Raw genomic sequence first — 16,438 nt, 5'->3', positions numbered from 1 at the left:
GCCATGGAGGGCTTTAAACACCGTTACCAGTACCTTGAATCTCACCCGGAAGACAACTGGCAACCAATGCAGCTCACGGAGCAGAGGTGTAACGTGGGAGTATCGGGAGACTCCCAACACAACTCTCGCGGCTGCATTCTGTACCAGTTGGAGCTTCCGGGTGGTCCTCAAGGGCAGCCCCATGTAGAGAGCGTTGCAGTAGTCCAGACGAGAGGACACGAGCGCATGAGTGACCGTGCACAAATCATCCCGGCTAAGATAGGGCCGCAACTGGCGCACCAGGCGAACCTGGGCGAAGGCCCCCCTAGTCACAGCTCCTATATGGTCTTCCAAGGTGAGCCGTGAATCTAGGAGGACTCCCAAGTTGCGAGCCCTATCTACGGGGGGTAATAGTTCACCCCCCATAGCCAGAGGTGGAATGTCCGAATAAACCCGGGATGAAGGTATGCAAAGCCACTCAGTCTTGTCGGGGTTGAGTTGAAGTCTGTTCCTCCCCATCCAGACCCGAACCGCCTCCAGGCAACGGGACATCACGTTGAGGGCATCACTGGGGTGGTTTGGGGTCGAAAGGAAAAGTTGGGTATCATCAGCGTACTGATGATACCCAACTCCAAAGCCACGAATGATCTCACCCAGCGGTTTCATGTAGATGTTGAACAGGAGAGGCGAGAGGACCGACCCCTGAGGAACTCCACAAATGAGAGACCTCGCGGTCGACCTCTGCCCCCCTGCCAACACCGACTGCGAACGTCCCTGGAGATAGGAGGAGAACCACTGTAAGACTGTGCCTCCCACTCCCAATCCCCTGAGACGCCGCAGCAAGATACCATGGTCGATGGTATCGAAAGCCGCCGAGAGGTCTAATAGGACTAGAACAGAAGAATATCCCCTGTCCCGAGCCCTCCAGAGATCATTCACCAGCGCGACCAATGCCGTCTCCGTGCTGTGCCCGGGCCTGAAACCCGATTGGTACGGGTCCAGATAATTCTTGCTGAGGAAGTGGGAGAAACTTCTGCTTTTTAAAATATTTTCTCCATTATTTCTTTGGGGAAATATAATATTCTATCTTTTTAATATTATTCACCCAAATACTTCTCTCTGTCTGTCTGTCTGTATCTGTCTCTCTCTCTCTCTCTCTCTCTGTGTGTGTGTGTGCTGTCTTCCTACAGTTGGATTTGGTAGTGGGTGAAGGAAAACAGAAAGTAGTGAGACATGTAGAACGATCTTATTTTCCCTTTAAAGAAAGATTCAGTGACTGACTTGCTCCTTGAGACAATAAGGAAGCCAATAAAACTAATGGCTTGATTAGAGCATAGACAAAATTAGAGAGGGAAGGGAACAGCCTGGCCACTATTTACAACCTCAACCATTTTAAGATGTGCGGACTTCAGCCTGCAGAATTCCCCAGCAAGCTTGTTCAGGCTGCTGAAACAGGGAAACACTGATCTAGATCACCGAGTCCAATTCTCTGTCCATGCAGGAACTCAATATTCAGATCTCTGATTAGCTATGAAGGGTCATTAGATGTTTCTGGACCGATAATTAAGTTTCTACAGGAACAAACAGAGCAGGCTGTCTCCACATATTTTTTTATTGAAAAGTTTTACAGTACATTTTTAAATACAAAACACCTCCCCTCCCCCTCCCCTCTCCCCAAACCTCCCCAACTCTCCCCTCCCCTCCCCCCCTCCCCGACTTCCCAGAGCTAAATACAGGGTATAAAAATACAAAAAAACATAATCTAAAATATGCAAACAACAATAAAATATTAAATTCTATCGCACTTTAACTCTTAATAAAATAACCACAAGCTAATTATACATCATATAAGTCCACTACTTATTCAAATGCTAAGTGAAACTTTTTAGTCCCATATTTATTCTGGATATAATCAATCCATCTTCTCCACTCCACAATATATCTCTGTTGCGATTGGTCTTTCAAATACGCTGAAATCTTTGCCATTTCCGCCAAATTGGAGACTTTTAAAGTCCACTCTACTATAATCGGCAGATCTTCCTTCTTCCACATTTTTAACTGCCTGGTTCAGGAGAAAGAATGCCAGAGATTCCAGACTGACAATTGTCCATACAGATTTTAAAAAAAAAACAAAACCCACCATAGATAGATTTGCTCAGTCTACCTTTTGTGGCCACTTAATCATTCCAGACAGTGCCAAAGAAGGAACTTTTATTTTGAAAAGTTAAGGAAAGTCTTGTAAAGTGAGGGGGTAGTGCAAACATTCTATGTATCATTTATTGTATTGTATTGTATTGTATTGTATTGCATTGCATTGCATTGCATTGCATTGCATTGCATTGCATTGCATTGCATTGCATTGCATTGCATTGCATTGCATTGCATTGCATTGCATTGCATTGAATTGCATTGCATTGCATTGCATTTGTTTTACTTTATTGTATTGTATTGTATTGTAGAATTATTTCATTTTATTTTATTTTATCATTTTGTTTTATTTTATTATTATTTTGTTTTATTGTATTGTATTGTATAGTTATTTCATTTCATTTTATTTATTTTATTATTTTATTTTATTTATTTTATTATTTTATTTTATTTTATTTAGCGTATTATTTTATTTTACTTTATTTTATTTAGTTTATTATTTATTTATTTATTTTATTTTTTCATTTGATTTTATTTGATTATTATTTTGTTTTATTGTACTGTATTGTATTGTATTATTTTTTCATTTCATTTTATTTATTTTATTTTACTATTATTGTGTTTTATTGTATTGTATTGTACAATTATTTCATTTCATTTCATTTATTTTTATTATTTATTTTATTTTATTTATTTTATATGGCATTATATCACTATAGATTTTATTGTATTTCATTTCAGCAATGGAAAATTACCCACTTTTGTTCAGACTGGTTCTTACTCTCACCTTGAAACTGCTGCAAGGAAAACATCCAACTTTATTATAGGAGATTGTAGGAGAAGAAGAGGCAAACGGGTGGTGTCAAGAGAGTCTTCCGCCTAGAGTCGTTACGTTGCCACAAATGGTCTAAGTACCACCCTCTTGTATTTTGTTACATATTGCCCAATTTAGTGCTGATCATTAGTTGACTAGTGTCAGACACAAAGAATCAGGACACCCATTAAGTTCCAGTTAAGATGATTTACTTGCTCTTGTGTATAGGCATGACCAACAACAATAACAAAAATCATCTTAACTGGAATTTAGTGGGTGGTTTTGAGTCTTCATGCCTGACAGATGCAGGGCAAAACATTTTTAATCCTTCTTCTTAGTTTGATGGAAGAGAAGGCTTAAGTGGGTATGCTTCTTTCTGGAGAAACCTCAAGGAGAGGGGAGAGCTTCAATTAAACTTTCAACATGTCAAGCAAAATTCTGCACAAATATATCCCCTCAAATACACCAAAGCACAAATAGAAGGCTGTTAAGTGCAGGTCCGGTGTCTTACAATAGGACTTTTCAGACTGTGATATAGAGAAACCTAGAATTCCATAAGAACTTAATAGAATCCTGTATGACAGGGGTCTTCAAATGTGGCCCTTTCATGACTGGTGGACTTCAACTCCCAGAATCCCTCAGTTGGCCATTTTGATGAAACTGTGGGCTTGGATCCAGACCAGGGGTCTTCAAACGTGGCCCTTTCATGACTGGTGGGCTTCAACTCCCAGAATCCCTCAGTTGGCCATTTTGATGAAACTGTGGGCTTGGATCCAGACCAGGGGTCTTCAAACGTGGCCCTTTCATGACTGGTGGACTTCAACTCCCAGAATTCCTCAGCCAGTGTGCCTGGTTGAAGAATTCTGGGAGTTGAAGTCCACAAGTCATAAAAGGGTCAGGTTTGAAGACCCCTGCTGTATGAGACTAAAGGCACAGCCAGGGAACCCCTACAGCAATTTTTCTAAGGAAAAGCAGTCAATGGACATTGATTTGTTTGGTTCAAAAAAAAAGTTTTTAATTTTTGCACATTGGCAACGTTAACAATGCACTTGCCATAAGCAGTGCGGCTTTTTATACTTACAATGATTGGAGAAACTTTATAGAAAGTAATTGGGGTATCCATATTTTTTCTGAAATTCCAATGGCATGAATAAATACATTAGCATAAATAAATTACAGTGAGCATGCATTTCACTTTACTGTCAATTTTTAATCACACGAGCTTTGCCATCAGGGTTTCCAGGAAGAGTGTGTGTGTGTGTGTGTGTGTGTGTGTGTAGGTTGTGCGATTTCCAATCCTTTGTTCCACAGCTTGAAGGTCTTCCTGAATCAGGGTTACACACAACAGTGATTTCCTTTGTAAGGTTGTTCAGAATCTTAACAGAAAGGAAGGAAACTTTTACAGTTTCACAATTTTGTAAACGGTGTCCCATAAAGCTGATAAAAGCAATCTTAATTTTAACAGTAAATGCATTTTACTTTGAAGTGATGGGTGCAGCGGCGTTTGTGCTGCTGTTTGGAAGTCACCTGGAATGTCATAAAGAGACGTCAATATTATTCACAACTTTTAATTGCGCTCATTATCATGTTATCTGACTTTTCTTCATCCTTTTCTTCTGGCTAATGGGCTGCCTCGAAACATTTCGCTGATTTCACAGGAGTTTTCTACAGATGACAAATGTAGATAGATAGTGCTGGAGCCTAATCCTAAGCAACGTAACCAGTCTTCTCAACCATAGACTAGACTAGACTAGAATAGAATAGAATAGAATAGAAAATATGGAATAGAATAGAATAGAATAGAATAGAATAGAATAGAATAGAATAGAATAGAATAGAATAGAATAGAATAGAATAGAATAGAATAGAATAGAATAGAATAGAATAGAATAGAATAGAATAGAATAGAATAGAATAGAAAATGGAATGGAGTGGAGTAGAACAGAACAGAACAGAACAGAACAGAACAGAACAGAACAGAATAGAATAGAATAGAATAGAATAGAATAGAATAGAAAAGAAAATGGAATGGAGTGGAGTGGAGTAGAACAGAACAGAACAGAACAGAACAGAACAGAACAGAACAGAACAGAACAGAACAGAACAGAATAGAATAGAATAGAATAGAATAGAATAGAATAGAATAGAATAGAATAGAGCTGGAAGGGACCTTGGAGGTCTTCTAGTCCAGCCCCCCACTTAAGCAGGAGAACCTATGCCATCTCAGACCAGTGACTGTCCAGTCTCTTCTTAAAAACCTCCAGTGATGGAGAGCCCACCATTTCTGGTGGCCAGCTGTTCCACTGGCTAATTTTCCTCACTGTTCGGAAGTTTCTCCTTAATTCCAGGTTGCTTCTCTCTTTGGTCAGTTTCCAACCCTTGTTTCTCGTCCTGCCCTCCGGTGCTTTGGAGAATAACGTGACCCCCTCCTCTTCTTTGTGGCAGCCCCTCAAATACTGGAACATCACTATCGTGTCTAAAAGTGCACTCCCTAAAAGTATATAAAACCCAAGTAACTTGAACCGGAAGGCAGAGCTAAAAACAGGAGAAAGTCAAAAAAGGATATGCTCCTTATGTACTAATGTGAATTTCAGAGCTTTGGATAAGAACATTTATGCCATTAATTTTCTTAATTTACTTTAATTACTATACCCATCTAAAAGGTACTTTTCCTCCTCTTCTCCTCAACCAAATATTTATCTAGGTCTGACATTTGGTTCATTGTCTGAGGCTGCTTGCTCTTCGATCAACTTTGGAACTCGGTGACCCCTCCCGTACCACCCATGAAGCAATCAGTAAAGTTGTTCAGTGGTTAATGTTGCAACCTTTGTCGGTGATATCCCTTCTTTTCGCACCCAAGATAATACACAGATATTGAAGAACAGATGAGAAAAGAGCATCCCCAGTCAGGGGTTACCAGGTCAGGGGTCATTAGGATGACCTCTCAACACCCCCACACACAGACACCAGAATGGACTGGAAGCACGCACTGATTCACAGGTGGAAGCCTTTTTCCCCACCTTGAGAAAAGATGGTTGAACAAAGGCATATTATCTTTCCTGAACAACCTATAGAGCTTCACCAGCATTGCGGCTTGGTTTCTGTTTGGTAGCAAACAAGCCCCAGAAATTTTGAGTAGGTTTACTCCTAGGTCGGGAAGTTGCGGGTGCTCCGTCACTGCAGGTTTTCAAGAAGAGATTGGACAACCCCTTGTCCAGAAGGATGTGGTATAAGATCTCCTTGTCAAGAGTGAAAACGTGGCAGCTACAGTACATGCCTTATTGTATTCATCTTGTCATTAGAGTAAAGGGGTAGTGGTGGGAGAGAGAAGGGTTCAAATGGGTTAGTCAGAGGAACGAAATCTCTCCAGTTGTGCAGACGTTTGTTGAGAAGAAAAACGAGCGGAAACTTTTCGAGGACATTCTAAGCACGGGGAAGAAGACAACCCAAGATGCTCAGAACAACGAGAATGTGTTTACACGCACTACGGAAAACATCTGGGGACGCTTGGCTGGGAGGGTCATCGTTACATGCTTGGATTAGAAGTCTTGGGATTTTAGAGTTGGTTTTCCTTCGCCTATACCAGGGCTATTCAGCCTTAATTTAATTTAATTTTAATTTAATAACATTTATATACCGCCCTTCTCCCTGAGGACTCAGGGCGGTTCACAGGGCAGAATAAAAAAACCAATACAAACATTAAAAACAGATTAAACAATTGCCCTAGTTAAAAACAATATAAATACAACGCTAAAAACCCCCAGAAAAATTAAAAAACAAAAGATAAAACAACCCCAACACTCCCCCTCAGGCTAGGCCGGCTTGTACAAACAAAAATGTCTTGAGATCGCGGCGAAAGGAGCGAAGATCGGGCGCCATCCGGAGCTCAACCGGTAGCTGATTCCACAGCTCCGGAGCGCCCACAGAGAAGGATCTCCCCCTGGGGGCCACCAATCGACATTCTCTGATCGGTGGCACCCTGAGGAGGCCCTCTCTGTGGGAACGCACAGGGCGCAGGGAGCTTGATGCCGGCAGCAGATGTTCCCTGAGGTACTCCGGCCCCATGCCATGGAGTGCTTTGAATACCGTTACCAGTACCTTGAATCTCACCCGGAAGACAACTGGCAACCAATGCAGCTCACGGAGCAGAGGTGTAACGTGGGAGTATCGGGAGACTCCCAACACCACTCTCGCGGCTGCATTCTGTACCAGTTGGAGCTTCCGAGTGGTCCTCAAGGGCAGCCCCATGTAGAGAGCGTTGCAGTAGTCCAGACGAGAGGACACGAGCGCATGAGTGACCGTGCACAGATCATCCCGGCTAAGATAGGGCCGCAACTGACGCACCAGGCGAACCTGTGCAAAGGCCCCCCTAGTCACGGCTCCTATATGATCTTCCAAGGTGAGCCGTGAATCTAGGAGGACCCCCAAGTTGCGAGCCCTATCTACGGGGGGTAATAATTCACCCCCCATAGTTAGAGGTGGAATGTCCGAATAAACCCGGGATGAAGATATGCAAAGCCACTCAGTCTTGTCGGGGTTGAGCTGGAGTCTGTTCCTCCCCATCCAGACCCGAACCGCCTCCAGGCAACGGGACATCACGTCGAGGGCATCACTGGGGTGGTTTGGGGTCGAAAAGAAAAGTTGGGTATCATCAGCGTACTGATGATACCCAACTCCAAAGCCACGAATGATCTCACCCAGCGGCTTCATGTAGATGTTGAACAGGAGAGGCGAGAGGACCGACCCCTGAGGAACTCCACAAATGAGAGACCTCGCGGTCGACCTCTGCCCCCCTGCCAACACCGACTGCGAACGTCCCAAGAGATAGGAGGAGAACCACCGTAAAACTGTGCCTCCCACTCCCAATCCCCTGAGACGCCGCAGCAAGATACCATGGTCGATGGTATCGAAAGCCGCCGAGAGGTCTAATAGGACTAGGACAGAGGAATGCCCCCTGTCCCGAGCCCTCCAGAGATCATTCACCAGCACGACCAATGCCGTCTCCGTGCTGTGCCCGGGCCTGAAACCCGATTGGTACGGGTCTAGATAATCCGCTTCATCCAGGACCAGAGGGAGCTGATGCGCCACCACACTCTCAACAACCTTCGCAAGAAAGCGAAGGTTGGAGACAGGACGAAAGTTATTCAATACAGCCGGGTCCAGGGCAGGCTTCTTGAGGAGAGGCCTCACCACCGCCTCCTTCAAGACGGCGGGGAAGATACCCTCACTCAAAGAAGCCGATATAACTGCCTGGAACCAGCTGCGTGTCCTCTCCCGGGCTGCATAAACCAGCCAGGAAGGGCACGGGTCCAATAAACATGTGGTGGTGCTCAGCCTCCCCATGATCCTGTCCACTTCCTCCGGAGTCACAGAATCAAACTCCTCCCAGATGATATCGACAAGACCACCCGTGTCCTGATCGTCAGACTCTGCCCAGTCAGAGTCCAGACCGGTCCGAATCCGAGCGATTTTGTCCGACAGATGTTGGTTAAACTCCTCGGCACGGCCCTGCAAGGGATCCTCCCTCACCTCCTGATTTAGGAGGGAGCGAGTCACCCTAAACAGGGCGGCCGGGCGATTATCTGCGGACGCGATAAGGGTGGCGAAGTGGTTAGACCTCGCCTCCCTTATCGCAGCGAGATAAGACCTAATGTAGGCTCTTAGTCGCAATCGGTCGGATTCGGATCGGCTGGACCTCCAACCGCTCTCTAGGCCCCGTCTCCGACGCTTCATCTCCCGAAGCTCCGCAGAGAACCATGGAGCTCGACGGGATCTGCACCGGGTCAGGGGCCGCAGGGGTACAACTCGGTCAAGAGCCTCAGTGGCCGTCCTTTCCCAGGCTTCCACTAAGGCATCTGCCGAGCTGTGAGCAAGGGAGGCAGGTGGGGACCCCAGAGCTGTCTGGAACCTCTGGGGATCCATTAAGCGTCTGGGGCGGTACCATTTAATTGGTTCCAAACACCCACGGCGGGGGGTGGCAAAACGGAAGACCAGCCGCAGGAGATGATGATCGGTCCATGACAGGGGCATAATAATTGGAGAGCCCCCACCAAGATCATCTAACCACCGTCCAGATAAGAAAACTAGGTCAAGGGTGTGGCCTCCCTCATGAGTCGGTCCCGAAATTACCTGCGTCAGGTCCATGGCCGTCATGGAAGCCATGAACTCCCGGGCCAACTCAGATGATCCTCCCAGCGATGGTAGGTTGAAATCCCCCAAAACTATAAGTTTCGGGAACTCAACCACCAGCGCAGAGAGTACCACTTTTAGGATATGGCAACATCCGAGTACCACCAGTCGCCTAGCAAGGTGTCAACTTGATGACCACCCTCCGTCTGCTGGGTGGTTGCAGCAGGTTTTGGTCATGTCACATGATCCTGGGACACTGTGACCATCCTAAATATGAATCAGTTGCCAAGCATCTGAATGTAAATCACAAGACCCTGGAGATGCTGCAACATTCCAGCGGATCGGCGCTTCTTCTGGGCTCAGAAGCACCAGGATCAGCGCCGAGCTCCAGCTGGATCCTGGCGCTGATCCTGGTGCTTCCGCTGAGCCCCGACAGCCCTGCAGCTCCAGCCGTCTCTTGCTCAGGCTTGTGCGGTGCTGCCACCGGTTCAGCTCATTCCCCTCCCCCGCTACCACTTTCCTAGGATGGTCGCTTACCACCTGCCAGGTGCCAATGTACCACAAGTGGTACCCGTGCCACTGGTTGAAAAGCCCTGGCCTATACCATGCCATGTGTTCCATAAACCACTGAGATTGTCAGAAATGAAAGAAATCCTGGAATTTATCTGGATACTCGAGCTGGAGCTTGACACTCCTGCTTAAATAAGGGGTTGGACTAGAAGATCTCTAAGATCCTTTCCAACTCTCTACATTTGGTGTTATGGGTGGCAAGCTTTCAAACCTTTCCCATCCAAAGTCCAACAGCTATCAAATCAACAACAATTCTCTGCAGTCTGTAGTCCATTTACTTTTATGCGGTTTCAAGCTCCAGGGTAAATAATGGCCGAAACTTGTGGTTATAAAGAATTTCATTTGTACAAGAAAGATAATGCAAACTCTATCAGGATTGTGCCAGAATCCACAAATGGAACTCTACAGATCAGGCTGCACTTAACAGGTGAGTTCAAATGTTATTGATTATGTAGAATGAGATTTCAGAGACCTCAGTAGATTTTATGGTAAGGGTCAGTAATTGCTGCCATTGTTGATGTGTCCAAATATAATTGATTGATTATATGCCATCCAGTTGTTTTGTTTATCTATTTGTATCCCATTTTTATTATTTTTAATAAATCATTGGCGATTTTCAAGAAGAGACTAGGCATTCACCTGTCTGAGACGGTATAGGTTCTCCTGTTTGAACAGAGGACTGGACTAGAAGACCTCCAAGGTCCCTTCCAGCTGTATTCTATTCTATTCTATTCTGTTCTGTTCTGTACTATTCTATTCTATTCTATTCTATTCTATTCTATTCTATTCTATTCTATTCTATTCTGTTCTGTTCTGTTCTGTTCTGTTCTGTTCCATTCCATGCCACATTTTCTATTCTATTCTATTCTATTCTATTCTATTCTATTCTATTCTATTCTATTCTATTCTATTCTATTCTATTCTATTCTATTCTATTCTATTCTATTCTATTCTATTCTATTCTATTCCATGCCACATTTTCTATTCTATTCTATTCTATTCTATTCTATTCTGTTCTGTTCTGTTCTGTTCTATTCTATTCTATTCTATTCTATTCTATTCTAATCTATTCTATTCTATTCTATTCTATTCTATTCTATTCTATTCTATTCTATTCTATTCTATTCTATTCTATTCTATTCTATTCTATTCTATTCCATGTCACATATTCTATTCTATTCTATTCTATTCTATTCTATTCTATTCTATTCTATTCTATTCTATTCTATTCTATTCTATTCTATTCTATTCTATTCTATTCTATTCTATTCTATTCTATTCTATTCTATTCTCTAAAGGCTGTAAAAATATCCAATACACCTTTCCCCTCCTCTTTTCTCCACCACAACCCTGTTATTATCAAATTTTAGTGACCCCATCGATAGATCTTCTCCATGACCAAGTTTAATAGAGGGATATATGCGGTGGTGGGATTCAGCCGGTTCATAACAGTTCGCCAGTACCAATACCTAATTTTGTTTTGAGTTCAGGGAACCGGCTCTGAAATGGCCAGACCAGTGTGCATTCCGCAAAAATCCTTCCCCGTACGTGAGACTGGTTTGGTTTTGTTTTTCCCCGCTCCTGGATTTTCATTGCCAGACTGTTTGAACTTTTTTTTAAAGTTTACTTGATGCAGACTGGCAGCAACAATCCAGGAGCGGGGGATAAAACCCCCGGGTTTTTTTGAAATGTCAGACTAGCGTACATTTGCATGCCTCCAAGCCCCTTGCATGCTGCAAAGCCGGATTGCAGCAAGCAAGGGATTGGAGACACGTGAATGCATGCCAGTCTGGCTGTTTTGGAGCAGGTCCAAAAGAAACGGGAATGGTTCCACCGCACCCGATCGCTCTGGGGCTTCGTTTCCCAAGACCCTCTGCACAGGCTCCAGACAAAACTCTGGGACTTGAAAAGCAGCAACAGGAGCGAAGGGCTGTTCAAAAGAGGACGAAGAAAGAGAAAGTGGGAGAAGTCACTACTGAACAGGAGAGGCGCAATGGGTGTCTGAGTGTGGTAGCTCTGGTTGCATAGGCCCTTCGGCATGGTAATGATAATAATAATAACAATAACCCCCTTCATGGATTACTGCCTTGTCGTGGCGAAGGGGCTTGCGTAATTCAATGAAGCTATGAGCTATGCCGTGCAGGGCAACCCAATACGGACAGGTCAAAGCCGAGAGTTCTGACAAAATGTGATCCACTGGAGAAGGAAATGGCAACCCACTCCAGTATCTTTGCCATGAAAACCCTATGGACAGTACCAAAAGGCAAAATGATATGACGCTGGAAGATGAGCCCCTCAGGTCGGAAGGCGTCCAATATGCTACTGGGGAAGAGCAGAGGGCTAGTACTAGTAGCGCCAGAAAGAATGAAGCGACTGGGCCAAAGCCGAAAGGACGCTCAGCTGTGGATGTGTCTGGTGGTGAAAGATTTTTTCTCCATAGGAACCTGGAATGTAAGATCCATGAAACAAGGTAAGCTGGACATGGTCAAAAAAGAGATGACAAGACTGAACATCAACATATTAGGTATCAGCGAACTAAAATGGACAGGAATGGGTGAATTTAATTCAGATGACCATCAGGTATACTACTGCGGACAAGAATCCCTCAGAAGAAATGGAGTAGCCTTCATAGTCAATAAAAGAGTAGGAAAAGCAATACTGGGATACAATCCTCAAAATGAGAATGATCTCAGTTCGAATCCAAGGCAAACCATTCAATATCACAGTAGTCCAAGTCTATGCCCCAACCACAGGTGCTGAAGAGGATGAAATTGACCGGTTCTATGAAGCCCTACAGCACCTTATAGAACTAACACCCAAAAATGATGTCCTTATCATCATGGGGGATTGGAATGCTAAAGTAGGAAGCCAAAAGATAACTGGAATAACAGGCAAGTTTGGCCTTGGAGTACAAAATGAAGCAGGGCACAGGCTGATAGAATTTTGTCAAGAGAATACGATGGTCATAGCAAACACTCTTTTCCAACAACCGAAGAGACGGCTTTACACATGGACATCACCAGACGGTCAACACAGAAATCAGATTGACTATATGCTCTGCAGCCAAAGATGGAGAAGCTCTATACAGTCAGTAAAAACAAGACCAGGAGCTGACTGTGGCTCAGACCATGAGCTTCTCCTTGCAAAGTTTAGGCTTAAACTGAAGAAAGTAGGGAAAAGCACTAGGCCACTCAGGTATGAATTAAATCATATCCCTATTGAATATACAGTAGAGGTGACAAATAGATTTAAGGAATTAGATCTGATAGACAGAGTGCCTGAAGAACTATGGACAGAGGTTCGCAACATTGTACAACAGGTAGCAACTAAAACCATCCCAAAGAAAAAGAAATGCAAGAAAGCAAAATGGATGTCTGAGGAATTTTTGCAAACAGCTGAGGAAAAGAGGGAATTGAAAGGCAGGGGAGAAAAAGAAAGATGCGCCCAATCTTTTCAAGAAAATTGGAGAGATGAAGGGAACATTTCATGCAAAAATGGGCATGATAAAGGACCAAAATGGAAGGGACCTAACAGAGGCAGAAAAGATTAAGAAAAGGTGGCAAAATTACACAGAAGAACTATACAAGAATGAGCTTAACGTCCCTGATAATCACAATGAGGTGGTCACTGACCTCGAGCCAGACATCCTAGAATGTGAAGTGAAGTGGGCCTTAGAAAAGCTGAGCAACAACAAACCTAGTGGAGGTGACAGTATTCCAGCTGAGCTATTCAAAATCTTAAAAGACGATGCAGTAAAAGTGCTACACTCAATTTGCCAGCAAATTTGGAAAACTCAACAGTGGCCACAGGATTGGAAAAGATCGGTTTACATTCCAGTTCCAAAGAAAGGCAGTGCCAAGGAATGTTCAAACTACCGCACCATTTCACTCATTTCTCTAGTAAAGTTATGCTTAAAATCCCACAAGCTAGACTCCAGCAGTATGTGGATCGAGAACTACCAGAAGTACAGGCAGGATTTCAAAGAGGCAGATAAACTGGAGATCAAATTGCCAACATATGCTGGCAACATACGCTGGATCATGGAGAAAGCTAGGAAGTTCCAGAAAAACATCTACTTCTGCTTCATTGACTATGCTAAAGCCTTCATTAAACTAAAAGGTAAAGTTTCCCCCACACATGCATGCTAGTCGTTTCCAACTCTCCGTTTCAAAGCCGAAGAGCCAGCGCTTTTCCGAGGATGTCTCCGTGGTCATGTGGCCGGCATGACTAGACGCCAAAGGCACACGGAACACTGTTACCTTCCCACCGTAGTGGTCCCTGTTTTTTTACTTGCATTTTTATGTGCTTCCGAACTCCTAGGTTGGCAGAAGCTGGGACGAGTAACAGGTGTTACGCGGCACTCGGGATTCGACCCACCAAACTGCCGACCTTCTGATCAACAAGCTCAGTGTCCTAACCCACTGAGCCACCGAGATACCCAATTCGAGCAACTGTTCTTTATATATTTTAGCTTCCAGACCCCTGATCATTTTCGCTGCTCTTCTCTGCACTTTTTCTAGCGTGCCAACATCTTTTTTACATCATGGTGACCAAAACTGGATGCCATATTCCAAGTGTGACATTGTAAAGTGGTATTAACCCTTCATGTGATCTTGATTCTATCCCTCTGTTAATGCAGCCCAGCACTGTGTTGGCTTTTTTGGCAGCTGCAGCATACAGCTGGCTCCTATTTAAGGGATTGTCCACTAGGACTCTGAGATCCCTCTCACAGTTACTACTATTGAGACAGGTACCAGGTGATTGCGGGGTTCAAGAGGCAGCTCCCCCGCTCCTTCACCTGCCTCTTGGCAGCACCTCCCACCCACCTCTCCCCTGCAGAGAACCAGTTGTTAAATTATTTGAATCCCACCGCTGGATATGTGTATATTATCGAAGAGGTGCAATTCCTATATTGTAGATAGTGTCATATAAGACACCATTTAATATAGACCACTGTTTACTGTGTTTACTCCTGGGTTATTTCAGCGCAATAAGACTGTGTGTGCTCTGACACAAGATTTATCCAAAGCTCCTAAATTCCTTTCTGTAAGTATAAAGTTTTATGTTCGTAAAGGGGATGGTCCATCTAAGTTCACTAAAAGATACTTCAAGTGTAGCTTTGCTTCATGAATTCTGAGTTCTAAACATTCCATATTTTCACATATGGTGGACTTGTAAAAAGGTTAAGGCTTTTTGGATAAAAGTCTGGTGGAATATGCAGAAGGTTTTTAAACGGAGGATAAAGTTTTGCCCACAATTTTTTTTGTTGGGAATAATTGTCGACGCTACAGTTGTGGACTCCAAGTTGATGTTGAACTTAGTTACGGCAGCAAGACTTTTGATAGGTCAATATTGGAAGAAAGAGGAACTGCCGACTATACAAGAGTGGATTTTAAAGGTTTCCAACCTGGCAGAGATGGCGAAGATTTCGGCCTATTTGAAAGATCATTCGCAAGAACATTATATTATGGAATGGAGAAAATGGATTGAGTTTATCCAGAACAAGTATAGGGTTAAGAAGTTTTACGTAGCATTCGAATAAGTCTTCCTTCGCTTTGTTTTTTTCTTTTTTCTATTTTAGTTTCTTATATATATTTAATATTGCTAAGGCTTGTTTTATCCTATACAAGCTAGAGAGTAATGGATTTTAGAACTTGTAATTGCTAGTATATGGTTGTTTATGATTGCTTTTTTATATATATATACCTTGTATTTAGCTCTGGGAAGTCGGGGGGGGAGGGGGGGAGGGGGGGAGGTAGGGGGGCCAGGAGGGAGGGGGGGAGGGGGGGAGGTAGGGGGGAGGTAGGGGGGGGAGGAGGGTGGGGGAAGGGGGGGTTCTTTAAAGGAAAACTGTATTGTAAAACTTTTCAATAAAAACAACAACATTCCATTCTCCTTGTGTAAACTCATCAAAATAAGTGCATTTACCAAAAAAAAAACCACACAACAACAACAACAACAAAAAGCCTTGGTGGAGCAGTGGGCTAAGGCCTCCTTAAGTAACACCAGCTGCCTGCAATTAGTGCAGGTTCGCATCCTACCAGGCTCAAGGTTGACTCAGCCTTCCATCCTTCCGAGGTAGGTAAAATGAGGACCCAGATTGTTGGGGGCAATAAGCTGACTTTGTAATAATGTCGCTTGGGGGGGGGTCCCGAAAGCACTAATAAGCAAGCATATACATAGAATGAAGGCTATTGCTAAGCACATTGATCTGTGCTTTAGATTGTAAGCTGCCCTGAGTCTTCGGAGAAGGGCGGGATATAAATGGGATTAAAACAAAATAAAAAATATTATTATTATTATTATTATTATTATTATTATTATTATTATTATTATTATTAATTATTATTATTATTATTATTATTATTATTATTATTATTATTATTATTATTATTATTATTATTATTATTATTATTATTATTATTATTATTATTGAGCCTTGGTGGAGCAGTGGGCTAATGCCTCCTTAAGTAACACCAGCTGCCTGCAATTAGTGCAGGTTCGAGTCCCACCAGGCTAAAGGTTGACTCAGCCTTCCATCCTTCCCAGGTAGGTAAAATGAGGACCCAGATTGTTGGGGGCAATAAGCTGACTTTGTAATAATGCCGCTTGGGGTGTGTGTGTGAAAGCCCTAATAATCAGGCATATACATAGAATGAAGGCTACTGCTAAGCTTGTAAGCCGCCCTGAGTTTTCGGAGAAGGGCGGGATATAAATGGAATTAAAATAAAATAAAAATATTTAAAATAAAAGGTAACGCTAAAATAGAAGGTAATGAGGCTTAAGATCTTATGCCTT

This window comes from Vipera ursinii (genome assembly GCF_947247035.1).
Source record: "Vipera ursinii genome assembly, chromosome: 2".
In the NCBI taxonomy this organism is placed as follows: Eukaryota; Metazoa; Chordata; class Lepidosauria; order Squamata; family Viperidae; genus Vipera; species Vipera ursinii.
The sequence above is the reverse complement of the archived record's forward strand: the minus strand, read 5'-3'. Positions refer to the sequence as shown.